The sequence below is a fragment of the Macaca thibetana genome, chromosome 5 (assembly GCF_024542745.1).
Source record: "Macaca thibetana thibetana isolate TM-01 chromosome 5, ASM2454274v1, whole genome shotgun sequence".
Taxonomy (NCBI): Eukaryota; Metazoa; Chordata; class Mammalia; order Primates; family Cercopithecidae; genus Macaca; species Macaca thibetana.
In genome coordinates this window covers 146,254,643-146,274,797 of record NC_065582.1, presented here as the reverse complement: position 1 = coordinate 146,274,797, position 20,155 = coordinate 146,254,643, and the positions used below count along the sequence as shown (strand labels likewise).

General features: G+C 39.6%; 1 protein-coding gene and 1 long non-coding RNA gene across 12 annotated transcripts in view; one reads left to right on the top strand and one right to left on the bottom strand.

The window, feature by feature from the left end:
* LOC126954671 (uncharacterized) overlaps positions 1-3,307 on the top strand; it is a 217,549-nt gene extending 214,242 nt beyond the window's left edge. The window contains exon 2 of the long non-coding RNA XR_007725690.1: positions 3,141-3,307. This is a non-coding gene — a long non-coding RNA (uncharacterized LOC126954671). The remainder of the gene's footprint in view (positions 1-3,140) is intronic.
* The window catches only part of RBM47 (RNA binding motif protein 47), a 209,581-nt gene that overhangs the window by 44,667 nt on the left and 144,759 nt on the right, over positions 1-20,155 (bottom strand). The window contains exon 2 of one of the 11 annotated variants that reach the window (XM_050790367.1): positions 12,035-12,158. The exons of 9 other annotated variants lie outside the window; for them this stretch is intronic. The gene's annotated coding sequence lies outside the window, so the exon portion shown is untranslated. Of the gene's footprint in view, positions 1-7,436; positions 11,380-12,034; positions 12,159-20,155 lie in introns of those variants that run through there. One more of the 11 variants, XM_050790364.1, reaches the window with a different exon arrangement.

Here is a 20,155-nt window from a genome sequence, read left to right as displayed (position 1 = left end):
CTCCATAGAGCACAGTTGGAAACCTTCTGGATTAAATGGCCTTTAATATCACTTATAGCTCAAAATTATTCTGCCATAACTATCTTTATATTGGAATGACTGGGTGCTCGGTGAGATCCATAACCTTATGGGAACACAGCAATAATACTTCGCCATGATCTAGTTTTAATCTTGTTAACAATGACCTCCTGAAAGAAAAAAGCCACACCCTCAAATAAATTATAGAGCAATAGCTGTTAAACGATTTATGTTTCAATACACATAATCTTTACCCAACTGTGTGGAAAGATAATTCCTGAAATGCTGCATCCTGGATAATACCTAGTAAACAAGATCATAGCGGTTGATAAAAACTATGAAAACGAATGTACAAAGTACGAGAAAGTGTGTCTTGAAATTAACTGTACGCCGTCTGGACAATAAAATAAAATTTAGACTCCTCCATCTCTCATCTACTAGCTAAGTAAATCCAGACAAGTATATTCAACTTTCCTGAGCCTCAGTTTCCACATCTATAAAGCAGAAATCATTCGTGGCAGGACCGTTGTGGAGAACAGAGAAAATATTTATGAAGCACCATTCCTGGCATATGTTATTTGTGCAGAATTTTGAGTTTTCTCTCTTTCTATAATGGTAAAATGTCTCCTTTAAAATGTAATATCAAGGTAATGAACATGTAAACTCTATGAATTGAAAGCAGATTATTAATATATAAGTGAAACACAGGATTCACGTAGTTTTGTGCTATATCATAAAAAGGGAAAGGAGGATCACAGATGTGCCTTTCATGGCTATTCGAGTAACACAGGACATTTCCCCAAAATAAAACACTTAGGGTCAATGTTTGTTTCCAGCAAAATCTGACTTTCCAGAATAACCCCAAACACAATCCATTTCATAATTTTTTTTTTTTTTTTTTTTTTGAGATGGCGTCTCACTCCGTCACCCAGGCTGGAGCGCAGTAGCGTGATCTAAGCTCACTGCAACCTCTGCCTCCTGGGTTCAAGCGATTCTCTTGCCTCAGCCTCCCGAGTAGCTGGGACTACAGGTGTACGTCACCATGCCTGGCTAATTTTGGGAGGCCAAGGCCAGCAGATCGAATGAAATGGATTGTGTTTGTAGTTATTCTGGAAAGTCAGACTTTTCTGAAAACAAACATTGACCCTCAGTGTTTTATTTTGGGGAAATGTCCTGTGTTACTTGAACAGCCACAAAAGGCACATCTGTGATCCTTCTTTCCCTTTTTATGGTGTAGCACAAAACTACGTGAGACATTTTGTATTTTTAGTAGAGATGGGGTTTTGCCATGTTGGCCAGGTTGGTCTTGAACTCTTAACCTCAAGTGATCTGCTGGCCTCTGCCTCCCAAAGTGCTGGGGTTACAGGTGTGAACCACCGTGTGTGGCCAGAATGTTTGTCATAAAAATCTTCAAGCAAAACCTATATGTTATGTTTGTCCTGTGGCTTCACATTCCTCCTGACACAATATTGGATACTCCAGAGAACCCAGTTTGAGAAGGTTAGTTCTAGTCCAAACCTTTGATTTTACTATGAAGGAAACTGTCTTACCAAAAGTCACACAGTAGGTAGGAAACACAGTAATAAGATTTGCGGGGCAGTTCCTGGAGAAATGAGGTGGTCTCCAGACATTAACGGTGTTAATTCATTTTAGCTTCCCCCACCCCCGAGCCTGGTACTATGAAATTGCACAGACATCGCTTACTCCATCATGGAGTCTTTATAAAAACCAAATGGGGAAGTTTGTAGATTCCAGGAGGAAGAGGAAGAGCTATACTGACGGAACAACTGGTTTGTTTTAATGTTTCTGGGCATGTGAATCTTATAGCTGCTCATGACTCGTCTTCAACACAGGGGAGGACTTGAGGGCAAATATTTATTGGATGCTCCTGGCATCATCTTAGTTTGCCTACCTTGATGTTTTTGCCCTCTCTTCTTTTTGTGTCTTGACGTGTCATATGTAGTTTTGAAAGCTGTTTCAAGTCCATTTTTGGAATGACACATAGCATACATAAAACACTTGAAATTAATACATTTATTTTTTCGAAAAAGATGCTCCCGTCTAATATCAAGTCATGTCCTGTTCTACTTCTCTGAGTCATAAAGCTAGGCTAAAAATAACTTTCTTACTACAACCCCCCACCAAGGAATGAGAATTCCATTTCTTAAAAACAGATCCTTTATTTTTTTAAGAGGCGGAGTCTCGCTCTGTTGCCTAGGCTAGAGTGCAGTGGTGTGATCTCAGTTCACTGCAACCTCTGCCTCCTGGGTTCAAGTGATTCTCCTGCCTCAGCCTCCCAAGTAGCTGGGATTACAGGTGCGCATCACACCACATCCAGCTAATTTTTGTATTTTTAGTAGAGGCGGGGTTTCAGCATGTTGGCCAGGCCGGTTCTGAACTCCTGACCTCAAGTGATCCGCCTGCCTTGGCCTCCCAAAGTGCTGGGATTATAGGCATGAGCCACCACACCTGGCCAGAACCTTTCTTAAGATAAACCAATTGCCCTCACCCAAGGATGCTAGTACATAGGGTCCTAATGCTGCCAGGAGACCACCAGGTTGAGGGTCAAATAACTGAGTTCTAGTTGTCGCTTTGCCACCTGCACAGTTTGACCATGGCATGCTACATAACTTTCTGAGCCTCAGGTTGTCACCCGTATATTGAAAGATCACCATTATAAGGATTACACAAGGCACGACATTTGAAAGCATCTCATAAACTAACCATTAGCTCCTGCCTGGACTTCTACAGTAGACTCCCAGCTGCTTCTCCCTATCCACTCAGGCCTGCTACAATCAATCTAGGTCTCCTTGCAGGTAAAGGGACCATTTAAAAAATATACAATTTGGCCAGGCATGGTGGCTCACGCCTGTAATCCCAGCACTTTGGGAGGCCGAGGTGGGCAGATCACCTGAAGAGTTCGAGAACAGTCTGGTCAACATGGCAAAACCCTCTCTCTATTGAAAATACAAAATTAGCCGGGCGCGGTGGCTCAAGCCTGTAATCCCAGCACTTTGGGAGGCCGAGACGGGCGGATCACAAGGTCAGGAGATCGAGACCATCCTGGCTAACACGGTGAAACCCCGTCTCTACTAAAAAATACAAAAAACTAGCCGGGCGAGGTGGCGGGCGCCTGTAGTCCCAGCTACTCGGGAGGCTGAGGCAGGAGAATGGCGTAAATCCGGGAGGCGGAGCTTGCAGTGATCTGAGATCCGGCCACTGCACTCCAGCCCGGACGACAGAGCGAGACTCGTCTCAAAAAAAAAAAAAAAAAAAAGAAAATACAAAATTAGCCGGGTGTGGCGGCACACGCCTGTAATCCTAGCTACTCAGGAGGCTGAGACAGAATTGCTTGAATCCGGGAGGCGGAGGCTGCAGTAAGCCAAGATCATGCCAGGCACTCTAGCCTGGGTGACAAAAGACTCCATCTCAAAAAAAAAAAAAAAAAGAAGAGTTTTATCACTCTTCTGCTTAAATCCCTATACTCTCCTCCCATTGCCCTTAGACTAAGTTTGTATCCTTTGTAAGGTCTGTAAGGCCTATAAAGAGACTCCAGGTCCTCCTCCAGCCTCATCTTGTGTTACTTTCCCCCTTACATATGCTGTTCCAATATTTCAGCCCTCACCAATTCCCCTGTCTAGCCAGCTTGCACTCATCCCAAACTTCATTCCTTCTAGAAAGCTATTCCTGCAGCCCCCCATGATATGCTTCCCCAACATCATATAATCCTTCATATAGCACTAGGTTGAACCGTATAAAATTGCTATTTTGTAGGACAAAAATGGTAGACTGTTGGCAATTTTCTTTGGTTTAGCATTATAGTAATTGCTGTAATGCTAGTCATCTTGAGTCAGTTTTAAACTCTACCAGGGAAGAATCTAGATCTGACTCATAACTAGAATCCTAGAGTTCCATATCCAGTCTGATATATTGTTACTACCTTTTTAATGCCAAGCATATAATTTTTATATTGTCATTAGTAGTTAAAAATCATGTTTTTTGCCAGGTGTTGTCGCTCACGCCTGTAATTTCAGCACTTTGGGAGGCGAAGGTGAGTGGATCACCTGAGGTCAAGAGTTTGAGACCAGCCTGACGAACATGGTGAAACCCTGTCTCTACTAAATACAAAAAATTACCCAGGCATGATGGCGCATGCCTGTAATCCCAGCTAAGGCAGGAGAATTGCTTAAACCTGGGAGGCATAGGTTGCAGTAAGATGAGATCACGCCATTGCACTCTAGCCTGGGTAACAAGAGTGATGCTCCATCTCAAAAAAAAAAAAAAAAAATCATGTTTTTCTTCAAATGCTATTGATACATTCCATAGGACTAAAGTGAAAACAGTGGAATGAAAAAAGAATCACTTTAATATTTTCATTTCTGGCATTTCTGGAAAGCACGAATTCTAGTAAGTGTAATATACATATATATATATAAAAACAAGGATAGAATTTAGCCCACTGGTAAGGTATCATTTATGGATTTTTTTTTTTTAAACTCAAATGTTTTTCACTGCTTGGCAGAATAAAGGAGCTCTCAAAGGAAACCAGATAATTTGGATTTACCTCCTTGTACAGCTTTTGCCATGTGACAGCAAATCAGCTAAAGAAAAAAGATAGCATCTAAAAGAGTGCTAGACTTGAAATGGAGGAATTTTATAAGCTTCCCCATGACATTCAAAAGAAATGCATCCTGAAACATTCCCAAATCACCTTATCCTATGCCACATCCAACTATGTCTCTCATGAAATGAACAGAGCCAATACCCAGTCTAAACCAAATTGAGATGGTATATGTGGTAGGCTAGGTAAACTCACAACCTAAGTAACATAATAATATTAATGATAGTAATTACCATCAACATTCATTGAATGTTTATCATGCACTAGGTACAGCACTAAGCATTCCACATACATCATCTTATTTAATCATTGCTACAACCTCATGAAGCAAGATCTATGATTCTACTCATTCTGGAGATGCCAGAACTGAGGTACAATGAGGCTGCCCATTTGTTAAGGTCCCTTAGCTGGAAGTGAAGAAGCTGGAGTTCAAACCCTAGGCCTTCTATGGAAGAATCCAATTGCTGCTGCACTCCAGTTTGGAAGAGTAGAAAGTTGAAATTTGTGTTATAACAAAAATGACAAATGATTCTATATGCATTCTATTATAGCTTCAGTGTCAACATGAGGAGTTAAAACTGAATGGCAAATTCATGAATTGTTAAGGCCCACCAGATAGGAATTTTTTCAAGAACCCCAATATTCAGCTTTAAACAGTAAATTATATTCTTAGCCTAGGTTAGAAATATAGATAGGAGTTCAACTTTTTGGGTGACGAATAGAGAATATCAGACAGGCATAAATATCATGGGCTCAGAAATACCTGGTATTCTGACTTGTTTCCTAGCTTCTTAAAAAACTATCACATTTGAGAAAGTTTTTGAGAACTCAGAAACCCCGTGAAATGAGTAAACAAAACTGCAATTTCACTTTTTACTGCTTAGTTAGTAATCTCTAATCAGACAGTTCTTTCTTGCTAACATCTAACAAAATTATCTACCTCTTTCAAATAGCAAAGAAAATGAACATACTACCATTCTCACAGTGGAAATATAATTTTACAAACAAACACAAATTACTGAATCTTTACATATGATTCATAGATGGTGGTGATGAGATTATCACGCCCCTCCCCACTCCGTCTTTGTGCACTGACATTTGACCCTTTTTATAATATGCACCTTGTACCAGTGAAACCTAAGGCACCAGCTAGTTACTCATTAAACTCGGGTGCCGAGGGCTGACTTGTACAAATTAGGCTGTTAACTGCCCAGGCTGGCCTCTGTGCAGAAGTGGAAAAAAGCAATCATCATAGCTGTGAAATTCTGTCATATCGGCAGAATTGAACTACAAATTGCAGCAATTCGTACCTGACCTCTGATCTGTGAAGTTGGTCTAAACCTTTGAACCTTAGCTTGGAATTGAGAAGCAGCATTGACTTATACAGGGGAAGGTGGCTCGCAAGTGTTCTCCACTGTGAATAGTTAACACTGTGACTGTCGGTCGCCCCCCACACTCACCTCCCCTAGAGAGTCAACCAGAGTAAAAGACATAAATAATGAGGATCTTGAGAGTGGCAGGCGTCTTACAAAAAGGCATTTGGAACAAATCTATTACAAGTATACAGTTTCAGGATGCAAGTCTTTTTAAATGAGTATGTCAAAGTAAGAAAACGGAATCTGCAATAACTGAAATTCTTGGACATTTAATACATTGTGATATGTACATTAAAAAATTCTCTTTACAAATTAGACCAAAGTAGAGTTTAAAACGAAACACTTAAATACATTTTTAATCAAATGGTGCCATCTCTCATTTGTCACATTTTAAAATAAACGTATTAGCTAATCTCTGTTATAAAATACAGACCCGTATTAAGCCATCTTTGGAAAAAAGCAATCAGGAAAAACCAGTTAAACTTTTCTTTGAACCCAAACTTATCTTTTGACACTAAATATCAGATGTAGGCTAATAAATAAGTATAAGAATATGCATTTCTCACATATACATTTTGTTGCAACATTGATTCATCATAATGAGGAGGGAGAAGGGTTCATTAAGAGAGAGGAGCATTTTTCTTTAAAAGATTAGCTTCTACTTCAAATGCTATTCAAATTGCTCCATTGACAGACAGAGAGAAGTGATTAAAGATTCTACTTCTCTGGTCATTTGAGATATTAACAAATTTTGAATAGCATATAAAATATAACTAAACTATTACTTATAATGAAAGTGAAACTAATGTTACTGCTTAAAGCATATAACCTACACCTAAATAATTCCATTTCATAAATTTAACTATTGGTTTGAAAACAATGATAAGAGTCTTCTTATACAAGAACTTTTCTCTGAGAGGAAATTTCCTCATTGTCAACCTTTATATGCTAATTATCATAAAGTTAATTCCATTAACTTTTCCTTGTTTTAATTTTCACATCTTAAAATTACAATTTCCTTCTCTAAACACTGACTCTGAAATGGCTTTAAAAAACAAATATGGGCGACATTGCTGATAAATTCCTGCTTCTTACCCCATGGTTTAAATAACAGGAAACTATAAAACAACAACAATACTGTGAAGATCTAGATTTTTCAAGCATATAAAGTGAAAAGCTGTTAGATGAACTGATTTTTAAAAAAATGTTTTTAACTTAAGAATTTTGGTTTTACTGCCGGTAAGGCAGACTGTGCAGCAGTTGAAATTCTTACCAACTTCCAATTTTTTTTTTTTTTTTTGGTCTTCAATTAAAAAATGAACAATATGGATCATTTGTTTATCTGGCCTGATCTAAATTGCTTTAACCAAACACAATTATTTCTTCTTCTCTTCAGTTAAAACAAATAAGGTTTCCCCTACCTTTCCAATCTTGATCTGGCTGCGACAGGCTAACTGTAACGAAAGCTTTGCTCAAGCAACCTTCGCTCCCAATACCAGGAGCTGTGTAACTCTGTTATACATGGCACAGGGCTCCTCATTGGTCAACGAAATGAGCTTTGACCACTTAATGCCTTGGGAGTCACGTGCTAAGGGCACCTGGAATGAGCTTGAGTGGGTGGTACAGAAAGAAGGGAGGTGTTAAAACTGCCACATACAAAATGCTCAACAGCAACCTGAAACGGAATGGAAACCCCACTGTAACTGATGGATTTAGGGAAGGCTCAAGAAGACAAAAACTTTGCCAGTTCATAGAGGAGGGACGTTTAACAGAAATATTTTATTCAAACCCAAATAATGACCATAAGGAAACAAATGATTTTTCAAAATCCACCATCCTAGAACCAGATAGATGCCCATTACGTTTGTACAGCTACATGCAGAGATAAAAAACAATAATGCCTACCTCATCTAGGCTGTTGGGATTAAATAAACAAATATATGTGAAGTGCTTAGAAAAGCTCCTGGCATATAGAAAATACTCAAAAAGTGTTACTAGGATTTCTTAGAAATGTTATATTTTTAGCAAGTGTTGCTTTTTCCCCTTCTCATTATCTCTGGGGTAGGTAACTTGGGTTAAGTACCCTGTGTCTAAAAGACTATTAACAATCATGTTTATGATGATCAGTCTGGGAGAAAAAAAAAATAGGAAAAAATTACACATGAACCAAACCCTCACCTTATTTTAGTTTATCAGTCTGGAGCTAGAAATTGATTTACTCATAAGAAGTGGAGACAAGTAGAAGAGGCATAGAATGAAAAAGAAGCAGGCAGTACAGCAGGATTTATGATAATAAAACCATCTGTACATAACAACGGATCAGGAGGACCTGAAGCACTTAAGCTGAGTAAACACACTCCTTTTCAAGCAGTTATGGGGTGGAACCTCATCGAAAGTCTCTCTGGAGGCTGAGTTTGTCAGTTCAGGCAATTGGAAGGTTAGAGGAAATGGGAGCTGAAGCTGCCCTAGAGGAGGTCCTGAAAGCAATGTGACTTCTGTGTCCTCTGCATCAGGATTAAAGTGAGCTCTGCAGCAAACATTAAGAGAAGAAGGAGAAACTAACTGCTCCTAAAACAAAAATTTCAAAAAAAATATGGTCCCCAGTTTTCCCTGAGTCATCACTGTATCATTGTTAACCTTATTCAGTTAAACCTTAGTAATTTGAAGGAGCCAGAGTTGGAAGTAAAAAGGCCAGAATGGGCCGGGTGTGGTAGCTCGTGCCTGTCATCCCAGCACTTTGGGAGGCAGAGGCGAGTGGATCACTTGAGGTTAGGAGTTCGAGACCAGCCTGGCCAACATGGTGAAACCCTCTCTCCACAAAACACACAAAAATTACGCGGGTGTGGTGGCAGGCTCCTGTAATCCCAGCTACTCGGAAGGCTGAGGCACGAGAATCGCTTGAACCCAGGAGGCAGAGGTTGCAGTGAGCCAAGCTGGCGCCACTGTACTCCAGCCTGGGCGATACAGTGAGACTCCATCTCAAAAAACAAACAAACAAACAAAAAACGGCCAGAATGACAAGAACATTTTCAATCTCTTCATCTACCCATATATTTTTTTTAAAAGACAGTTTTATTACTCCTATATAAAATAATAGCTATTGACAGTGACTATAAATTATCAACAAGTTAACATAGGGTCAAAATCCAAAACAAGTCTAAGATTATAACTATGTTAAATATTATATAAAACTAGATCGCTATGATCTGGCTGAAGGAACCCTGAAGCAATCCTTAGTTACTAAGGCAGTGTTTTCAAAAACTGATTTTAGACAAATTTAAATTGTCATCTTGACTACAAATGGGACACAGAAAATCGGTTTTTCTATAACAGTAATTGAGTATATTATATAAGAAAACGTTCTGGCATGTTTTAAGCATTAGAAAGACAGTATTTTGAAATTTAGGTTTGGTGTGAGTGTGTGCACGTGTTTCTATCCTAAATGTTACCAAAAAATAACTTAGGCAAAAACATAGGAAATAAACCATCTCAGGATGATGAATTTTAAGACTAAGGGAGTAAGGAGAAGGCAATTTTTCACCGAATACCTGAAAACAACAATTACAATTATAGGCTGCCCTAAACAAAAAATGAGCAAATTTTTCCTGCCTCGGCTTTGAACAAAATTAATTTAAAAAATACGCGCACATATACACACTAGTTTTAACAAGCACAAAAAATATAGAAAAGTACACAGAAAAAGCAAGTCACCCCTTCTACTGATAGTAAAAGTGGCTCCTAGTACACAGGCCTCTGTATAGGCTAATGTGCATCATAGTAGAAAAGTCATGCTACATGAGCCATGTTAACTTCTTGTTTTTCCTTTTAAGATGGAGTTTTACTCTTATTTCCCAGGTTGGAGGGCAATGGCGCTATCTTGGCTCACTGCAACCTCCGCCTCCCGGGTTAAAGTGATTCTCCTGCCTCGGCCTCCTGAGTAGCTGGGATTACAGGCATGCACCACCATGCCTGGATAATTTTGTATTTTTAGTAGAGACGGGGTTTCATCATGTTGGTCAGGCTGGTCTTGAACTCCCATCCTCAGGTGATCCGCCTGCCTCAGCCTCCCAAAGTGCTGGGATTACAGGCATGAGCCACCATTCTCGGCCACATTAACTTCTGTATAGTTCTGGCTTGCAACAAGCTTAAATCATCCCTGGAGGAGTGATCCTTTGTCTTTCACAAAGCATCTTTGAGTTAGAGTAGAATGAGAGCAGTTCTGAGGTCTGAGGCTGTGGAGAAAAGAAAAATAAAAAAGTATAGACGCAAAATAGAAGCCTGGGACGAGATAAGCTCTGAGGTAGATTGGGAAAAACGAGTAAGAAACAGGACTCAGGTCCAGGAGAGGAGGAAATGGAGCACAGTAAGACATGATTATGTGGCCTATTTTAGACAGGATCTATTAAGGCCATTGTGGCATCCTGGTAAGAGAGTTATTATTATTTTTATTACTTTATTATTATTAGAGACAGGTCTTGCTGTGTTACCCAGGCTGGTCTCGAACTGCTAGGCTCAAGTTATCTAGCCACCATGCCCAGCCTACTTTTTAGTTTAATTTATCTAAAAGCTAAACTATAGCCAATGCAAAGATTATGTGAGTGTGTATTTGCTTTTGTATATAATAGTAGCATATCATTTTCCACAAGTATATTTGACACTATTTAGAATTTCAAGCCTTTGCTGAAATTGTTTATTGTTTTAACACATGACTAAAGCATAAAAGAAATTGCACATATGTGTGTACATAGACATTCAGATAGTAGCTTTCACCTGAAAAGGTGTCAAACACTGATAATGAAATCACATAACTGTATTAGTGGTATCAGCAATAATAGTTCACTAAGAAGCTAATTAACTGGTATTGAAAAACAGATGAAGTATAAAGCAGTATCCGCAAGCCTATATGATTAAAGCACCATAGTATTTTCTTTCTGTTAATTTGTCTATTATCCTATTACAGCATCAACAGTCACAGAGAAGGAAGAATTAAACAATGGACATTGTCATATCTGATATTGTCCTTATCTGGACATTAGGAAAGATCTGTGGGTTGTCCTTTTAAAATTTTAAATGGTAGGCTGGATACAGTGGCTCATGCCTATAATCCCAGCACTTTTGGAGGCCAAGATAGGAGGATTGCTTGAGCCCAGGAGTTCAGGGCCAGCCTGGGCAACATAGTGAGACCCCATCTATACAAATAATAAAAAAATTAGCAGGGCATGGTGACATATGCCTGTGGTCCCAGCTACTCGGGAAAATTGTTTGTTTGAGCCTGGGAGGTTGAGGCTGCAGTGAGCCATGACTGCCTTACTGCATTCCAGCCTGGATGACAGAGTGAGATCCTGTCTCAAAAATAAATAAATAAATAAATAAATAAATAAATAAAAATAAAATGGTACCTTTTCAATCAGTGTCCTTGGTTTATTTACTTATTTTTGTTTCTAGCTATGAAAATAAGTTTATTTACTTATTTTTGTTTCTAACTATGTTGCTCAGGCTGGTCTAGAACTCCTGGGCTCAAGTGATCCTCCTTCCTCAGCCTCCCAAGTAGCTGGGACTACAGTATGCACCATTGTGCCCAGAGGTACAACTGTTTTAAAGATTAAAATTATAAAGGTAACTAACATTTGTATATTTCATCCCTTCAAAGTGCCTGACACGGGTCTAGGTACCGGGGCTATAGGAGTGAGCAAAACAGACAAAATCTCTGCCCTCATGAACGCCATAGTCTCACAGGGGAGTCAGGCATTAAATGAATGCATCAGTAAAATACATAGTATGCTAGATTGTGAAAGAACTAAGGAGGAAAAAACAGCAGGGTAGGAGAATAGAAATGTGTGTGTTGGGTGGTGGGGGGGGAGGTTATGTCTGCATAATCTCTGAATTATAAGGGAAACTGTATTTACCATTTATTAGCTATAAAAATTAAGCATGCTAATCCATTCGATTTTTCATGGGATATGCTATTAATATAAACTCATTTAAATCACATGTCTTAGCCAGGTGTGGTGGTGCACACCTGTGGTCCCAGCTACTCAGGAGGCTGAGGTAGGGGGATTGCTTGAGCTCAGAAGGTCAAGGTTGCAGTAAGCGGTGATTGCACCACTGCATTCCAGCCTCGGCAACAGAGTGAGAACTGCCATCTAAAAAAAAAAAAAAAAAAAATTATATATCAAGTACTTCTTGCTTACATGCTAGTGGCTATTCAATGTGAAAAGAGGCAAGGCAGGCCGGGTGCGGTGGCTTACACCAGTAATCCCAGCACTTTGGGGGGCCGAGGCGGGCGGATCACCTGAGGTCATGAGTTCGAGACCAGCCTGGCCAACATGGTAAAACCCTGTCTCTACTAAAAATTTAAAAATTAGCTGGGCATGATGGCAGGCATCTGTAATCCCAGCTACTCAGGAGGCTGAGGCAAGAGAATCACTTGAACCCGGGAGGCAGAGGTTGCAGTAAGCCAAGATCGTGCCATTGCACTCCAGCCTGGGCAACAAGAGTGAAACTCCGTCTCAAAAAAAAAAAAAAAAAAAAAAAAAAAAAAAAAAAGAAAGAAAGAAAGAAAATAGGCAAGGCGGCTGCCATCTCAAATAAAGTGGTAGGATCCTGGCATAGGAACTACAGAAAAAAATCCAAGAGAAAACATAATGCTTTTGGATAATGATTTTGAAGCAAACCTGATTTCCCATGTCTTTCTCGAGTTTGCAGGAACTTCAGATAGTTTAAAATGGCTAGGCTGTGGGCTGCTCTGGGATCTCCATTCACCCTCACTCCGTCTTATTCCCATTCCCTCTACCCTCTTTAAATCACAGTCTTTGGGCCCACCCTGAGTGCTCACCTACTGGACCAAATCCCTGTCCCTTAGAAAGGTTCGCTGATGGGGCGAGACTGACTCAAAGAGGAAGAAGGAAGGGATGACAGTGGGTGGGGATCAACCTTTTTCAGGATAATATAAATTTAAATTTATCACCAAAGCACAATCAGTCTGTGTTCCCTACTTTCTTGTGTAATGGGCAGTCATGAAGCCCACAGACTTCAAGCACCCATGTGTGCTACATCCAACACTGACAAGAGTACATGTGGGAGGCAGCCACTTCAATTCATCACCTCCATCTGTAATAAAATAACTGTAGCTAACTCCTATATACAGCCCCTTTCCTTCACCAGGCACTCTTTTAAGCATTTCGCATATATTAACACATGCAATCCCCATACATGGTTGAGGCAGGTACTAGTACCATCTCCTTTTTTTTTTTTTTTTTTTTTTTGAGACGGAGTCTCACTCTTACTGCCCAGGCTGGAGTGCAGTTCCATAATCTCGGCTCACTGCTACCTCCACCTCCTGGGTTCAAGTGATTCTCCTGCCTCAGCCTCCTGAGTAGCTGGGATTACAGGTGTCCGCCACCATGCCTGGCTAATTTTTGTATTTTCAGTAGACACAGGGTTTCATCACATTGGTTAGGCTGGTCTCGAACTCCCGACCTCAGGTGATCCACCCGCCTTGGCCTCCCAAAGTGTTAGGATTACAGCCATGAGCCACGGCACCCAGTCTCATCTCCATTTTATAGATGAGAAAACAAGAAATAAAGTAATTGTTCCAAGACCAACAGCCAGCAAATAGTGAAGTGAGGATCCAAACCTAGGCATTCTGGCTCTTAGACATCATACATTACCGCCGTGAGCTAAGTAGATAATCTTCTTTCTTTCCTCCTAATTAGCTACCTCTCTATCTACCTACCATGTTTCACCTTGCTGCTCTGTCAGCCTGCCAGGGACAGAAATTTCTGTACTAAACCAGAGAAACTTTGGAACTTTGAGATGACATCTTTGGAGCTAAGTAGGAAACCCTTTAATGTTCGATGAATGAAAGCATAACTTAAGAAAGCCACAAAATTTAATTTGAATCTAAAGAGAATTCTCTTCACATTTTCTCTCTAAGCCCTTCCTCTATCTGAGGCAGCACTCTCCATTAATTCTTTGAAACCTGCTAGATTTCAGGGCCATCCCTTTCTGTCTGTCCCTCTAACATAGCAAAATGTAGCATCTGATAAGCTAAGTAATTATCAGTATTTACCTCATAGATTCTGTGGTAGTTTTAACAGACTTCTTAATCTTAAAAAGAGAAAGTTCAGAATAAACATTGAATGCTGGTAGAGAGAGGACACCTATCAGCAAGTCACAAATCATGTGTAACATTGTAGCCTTTTGTTCCACTCGCTAGAGAAAAGCCAGCTACATTGTCATAATGTGAAAAGTAGCTATTTTTCCTCCTGAGCCAGGAGGAACAAGGCAGTCAGGTTAACAAGGGCTCAGGAAGCGTGTGGTTTTGCCAAGTATTCCGTGAGTTTTACTCTTTAATAATCAAATGATATCTTCATAATTTCCTCAAAATTGCCACAAAAATCCCCTAAGTTCTGGATTTATCAGGTACTATGCTCTTCCATTCCAATTGGTGTTTAAGGAGCACTTTCTATAACATCCTGAGATGTACTCAAGCCCTGGGGAAGTGCAGTCAAAGACCTCAGCCTCCAGAGTAGCTGGGACTACACGTGCACGCCACCACACCCGGCTAATTTTTGTATTTTTAGTAGAGACGGGGTTTCACCATGTTGGCCAGGCTGGTCTTGAACTCCTGACCTCAGGTGATCCACCTGCCTTAGCCTTCCAAAGTGCCGGGATTACAGGTGTAAGCACCTGGCCTAGCACGCATTCTTATTTACAATTGCATCAAGCTGTAAACAGAGGCAATCACAAAGCCCTACACTTCAAAATATATATTCTCTGTAATTGTTTACTTTGTGATTTAAAAAGTAAAACACCTCTTTCCTGAAGAATGTTTCTTATTTCAAGAATTGAGCATTCCTAAAATGGAATAAACTTTAGACATATTTTATGATCAGCCAGGAAACGGAATCTTATCAGGGGCTTGATAAGCTGGCAAGTTACTAAATGAGTTACATGGAGTCTGAAAAGCTTTGAAAAATTTTCTTCTTAAGACCCTGGGGTTCAGTTCTTATTTAAGCCTAGTTACCTATTCGACATATTCTTTTACCACTTTGAAAAGGGAGCTCTTATTTTTTGAAAAATAAAAGTAGATACGTCAAAGAAATTTGAAAGCAATATGGAAGTAATTGAAATTATTCAAAAAAAAATCAAACACTAAAACTTCAGCTGTGATGGATCTATAAAAACTGGTTATACTATTAATGATTACAGGTGAAATCAGAAACACAAGAACCTCTTTAAAAGGTCAACTGCAAGGCTGATCAGTTTAGATGGGATGCTAAAATTAGTGAGGAGTATAAGCTCAGGAAAAAGAACAACATAAAATGCTAGTGAAGCAAATCGTTTAGACACAATGAGCCTGATTTTCATGAGCAAATGGTAACTTGGCAAGGCATTCAATTTTGAATTGGTTGTAAGAGTCACTCAATTGTTCAACAATGGCTATTGATCCTACTATGTGTGGCTTTGTTCTAGACCCTGAAGATTGGATGGTGACAGGCAGAGGAGTCCCTGAAGAACAGAACAGCAAGAAAGGGGCGGGGCAGTGGAAGCAGAGGGAGCGAGACAGGCAGGGGTCAGACGGAGCGTTATAACACCCAGGCGAGGACTTCAGGTTCTCCTTGGTTGATTGGAGGATTCTGAGTAGAGAAGTGATGTGATCAGCTTTTCTGTTTTTTTAAGATCACTGGTGTGCAGCCGGGTGCAGTGGCTCAGGCCTGTAATCCCAGCTACTCGGGAGGCTGAGACAGGAGAATTGCTTGAACCCGGGAGGCAGAGGTTGCAGTGAGCTGAGATCGTGCCACTGCACTCCAGCCTGGGCGACACAGCAAGACTCCATCTCAAAAGAACAAAAATACAATACAATACAATACAATATCACTTTTTAATCAACCAATAAAATTAGCTAAAATACTTAATGAATAGTGATTAAGTGTCACACTTCAGTAAGACAAGTATGACAACATCAAAACCCTTCTAAAAATGAAATTGCATAGTGTATTCGAAGAGCTTGGAAATGTTTCTTTTTGCTTTGCAATGATGTTATTATAAATCTATCCTTAAGAAATAAGAGGAAAATCATGTTTACCTCAAAATTCTTTATAATACATTGAGAAACAATCCTTATAGGAATGGTTAAATAAATGGTGACACACCAGCCACTAAAAATTACATTTATGAAGAATTTAATGTCATGAGTAAAGGTTCACAATATATGAGCTTAAGAAAAAAGAGAGTAGAGAAAAACTTTATGTACGGTGCAATTTCTACTGATACTATAGTAATCAAATGAAGAAAAATATAACAAAATATTGACAGTGGTTGTCTCTGGATAGTCAGAATATGAATACGGGTGATTAAAATACATATATAATACATGTATGTTAAATATCTGTAACATATGTTACTTTGATCAACAAAACTTTAATGATTTGATAAAATGAACCTATTTGTTCTGTCCCTCATTCTCTCCATTTCGACCCATCATTACATTCTGCCAATTCTTTTCTTTCCCTTTCTTCCTAATTTAGTTCAGCACTAACCATGCACAACCTCCCACGCCCACCCGTTGGGTTTCCTACCTGACATCTTTCCCCACTAACCGTCCTGAAAGCAGTAGGAAGAACCATTTTCCTTAGGTATGGTTGGGATCATGTTACTCCCATGAAGGGAATTTGAGGTGATCCTTGGTCATCCATAACATTGCAGGCTTTTGATCATGAGCTGCCAATCTCTGGTTAACTTATGATTACAAATCACTGCATAATTTCTCTTTGTTCCCTTCAACCTCAACAGATACACACCCACACACAAAATCTCCAAGGCTACCTTCCTTCCTTCTCTATCTACCAGATTCTTATTTTCCTTTGTAACTCTCCTCTTGAACGACCTTCCCCCAAAATGACTTTTTTTTAATCCAGGTATCTATCTTTTTCAACACAACTTTACTCACTGCCACACCACTTTAGCATTTCTTCTTTTCTAGATATTCGGCAATTGTGTATTTGTCATTTGGGATCAAACCTGATTCCTGTTTCATCACAACATTGCCTAAACAGCAATGCTTCTGACTCTACATTTGAAAATTAAAGCTTATATACAAAGTTTAAGACTGTCTCTTGTTTTTTTGTTGTTGTTGTTTTCTTTTTCTTTTTTGTTGTTTTTGTTAAGACTGTCTTGTAAAAAATGTTTGTTTGCACAGTTGTCGTATGTTTGCATGACAAGCTGATTATGGTTCCTTACAAAGTATACCCAAGGTATTTGCTCTCAACCTTTTCTCTCCACCCTGTGCACACACACAGAAATTCACTAACATGGGTGCTCAGCAATTGTTATTGACAAGAATTCCAAACAGTTGGTCAAATGACTTTTTACTCACAACATGGAGCCATAAGTCATAATAAGATAATTTAACTTATGAAGAATCATTATGAAATAAAGACTTAAAGCTCAATCTTGTTACCTGTTTGGTGAACAACTCTGGAAAGTCAGGATAAAGGAAAGCCAAACTGACAGCTGCTGTATCTAAGCGGTTAAGAATATGCAGATGGGACCCTCTTCTGTTCTCCTACCATGTTTGTTTCAGGATTCCAATTTGAAATCTGTATGTGCCCCTTGACACCTCAATGCTTTGTCAAGCACCTCGTTTCTCTGGCTTTAGTTTTACAAAGAAACCAAATAAATGGTGATGGAGCAGCTTATCACAGTATGTTTTTAGAAACGCCAATGCTAAAATTACCAGTCCCCAAGTTCCAGGTGAAATTACTATAAGAATTAAATGAGAACTACTTTGATCTGATGTGTTAATGAAAACGATAGTGTCAGTCATGATTCTGAATAAGTACTCAAATAAACAATTTTAAAAATTGGGACAAAACACTACTATGAGAATACACTGTTATAAAGAGAAAATAGGCCAGGCAGGGTGGCTCGCTCATGTAATCCTAGCATTTTGGGAGGTCGAGGTGGGCGGATTGCTTGAGTCCAGGAGTTTAAGACCAGCCTGGGCAACATGGCAAAAGCCTGTCTGTAAAAACAAAAAAAAAAAGAAAAAAATACAAACATTAGCTAGGCGTGGTGGCGTGCGCCTGTAGTCCCAGCTACTTGGAGGTCTGAGGTGGGAGAACTGCTTGAGCCCAGAAGGTCCAACTGTAGTGAGCCATGTTTGGGCCACTTCATTCTAGCATTGACAACACAGCAAGACCCTGTCTCCAAAAAAAAAAAAAAAAAAAAAAAAAAAAAAGAGCTTAGTGTGGAGAGTTTAGAAACTAAATACAGTAGCTAAGGAAGAAACTGATTATTTATCTGAATTTCAAATTGAACTCAACATCAGTCCCAATCACTCTTTTCATTTTTCTAAGAACTGAGCATTAAATGGAATTTTAAAACATTTATTAAAACGAAATCAAAGACAAACTACAATTAGGAATGTGTCATTAAAGAGTCAATTTCCTTAATATGCCAGAGTGCTTCCATACCAACAAGAAAAATACAACACAATACATATGAGCAAAGATATGAGCAGGCAGTTTGCAGAAAAACAAAATTCTATGATGAATAAACATGAAAATAGTTCAACTTTATTCAAATCAAACTTTGTCTGATTAAAATAGATAGAAATCAAAACAGTGAGTCCTACTATATCAGCAAAAATGTTTACATTTGGGCTGGGCACAGTGGCTCATGCCTGTAATCCCAGCACTTTGGGAGGCCGAGGCGGGTGGATCACTTGAGGTCAGGAGTTCGAGACCAGCCTGGTCAATATGGTGAAATCCCATCACAGATTTAAATGGAAGTTGTAAAACCTTTCCCCCAGTAGAAGATCTTTAGAGGAAATGGGGTGAGGGTTGGGTAGAGGGCACATGGATTGAGAAACATTGACTGCGATTCCTATAAATTTAGAAGTTCAGGCAGAAGGACTTCCCCCATATGACTAGGATTCAACAGAACACACGTGCTATTTAATAACAAAGGCATTTATGCAGCATTTATTCTATGTCTCTGGGTAATTTATATGTTGCTTGATCTTGGTAATGTGCAAACATTTTTAGGCAGTTCTTAACTGTCAGGTGATCTCTGATTGTTGCTGTTTTCTACAGTTGTTGTCTAGATACTCACAAGGATTCAGGTTTATTTTGGATCCTGAAGTCAAGGCTAGTATTTCTTTAAGCACTCACCGGAGTGAAAGAGTCCTAAGATTTCAGTAGCCACGAAAAAATTATTATCTGTGCTCCCCCAAGAGGGAGAGACAACATGAGTAACCTTAGGATGGTCAAGGGTCATCTGTTAGATCTTTGAGACTCAGTGGAGCCTTCACTGGGGATTGGCAGATGGAACTGAAAGTGACAAAAAAGACCCCAAAGGAATCAGGTCTTGGGAACTCAGATTTTCCTCAAGGACTCTTCCATCTGATGATGTTAGTGATTTCAGCTCTACATCATCATTTCTTTTCTTGCCTTTTCCTTTTTTAAAGACGGAGTCTCACTCGGTCACCCAGGCTAGAGTGCAGTGGCGCGATCTCGGCTCACTGCAAACTCCACCTCCCAGGTTCAAGCGATTCTCCTGCCTCCCAAGTAGTTGGGTCTACAGGTGCACACCACCATGCCCAGCTAAGTTTTGTATTTTTTAGTAGAGACAGGGTTTCACCTTGTTAGTCAGGCTGGTCTCGAACTCCTGACCTCAAGTGATCCACCGCCTTGGCCGCCCAAAGTGCTGGGATCAGAGGCGTGAGCCCCCATGCCTGGCCTCATCATTTCTTTTTTTATCAAAAACCAGACAGTCAACTAGTCAACCCCTTTGTGCTCACCTTTCACGTCCTGGCATAACACTTCGTAAGCACAGCTACACGAAGAATAAGAATGGCAAGCCCAAAGTATGAAGAGATAAATCAAATTTAACTATTATTAATATATTCTTGATTATTCCCACTAAATTTAGTCTTCCAAAAAAATAAATCTACTTGGATAAAATTCATGTTGATGGATATACCAAAGAAAGCTGGTTATCCATTTATATGCTAGTGAATTTTTCTTACTTTTCCCCTATGTATAGCCTAGCATTTTGTAATTTCTCTGTACCTACAGGGCCAGAGGAGGGGAAAAAAAGGAAGGCACATCCTTTCTGTTCTTTAGTGAAGCTT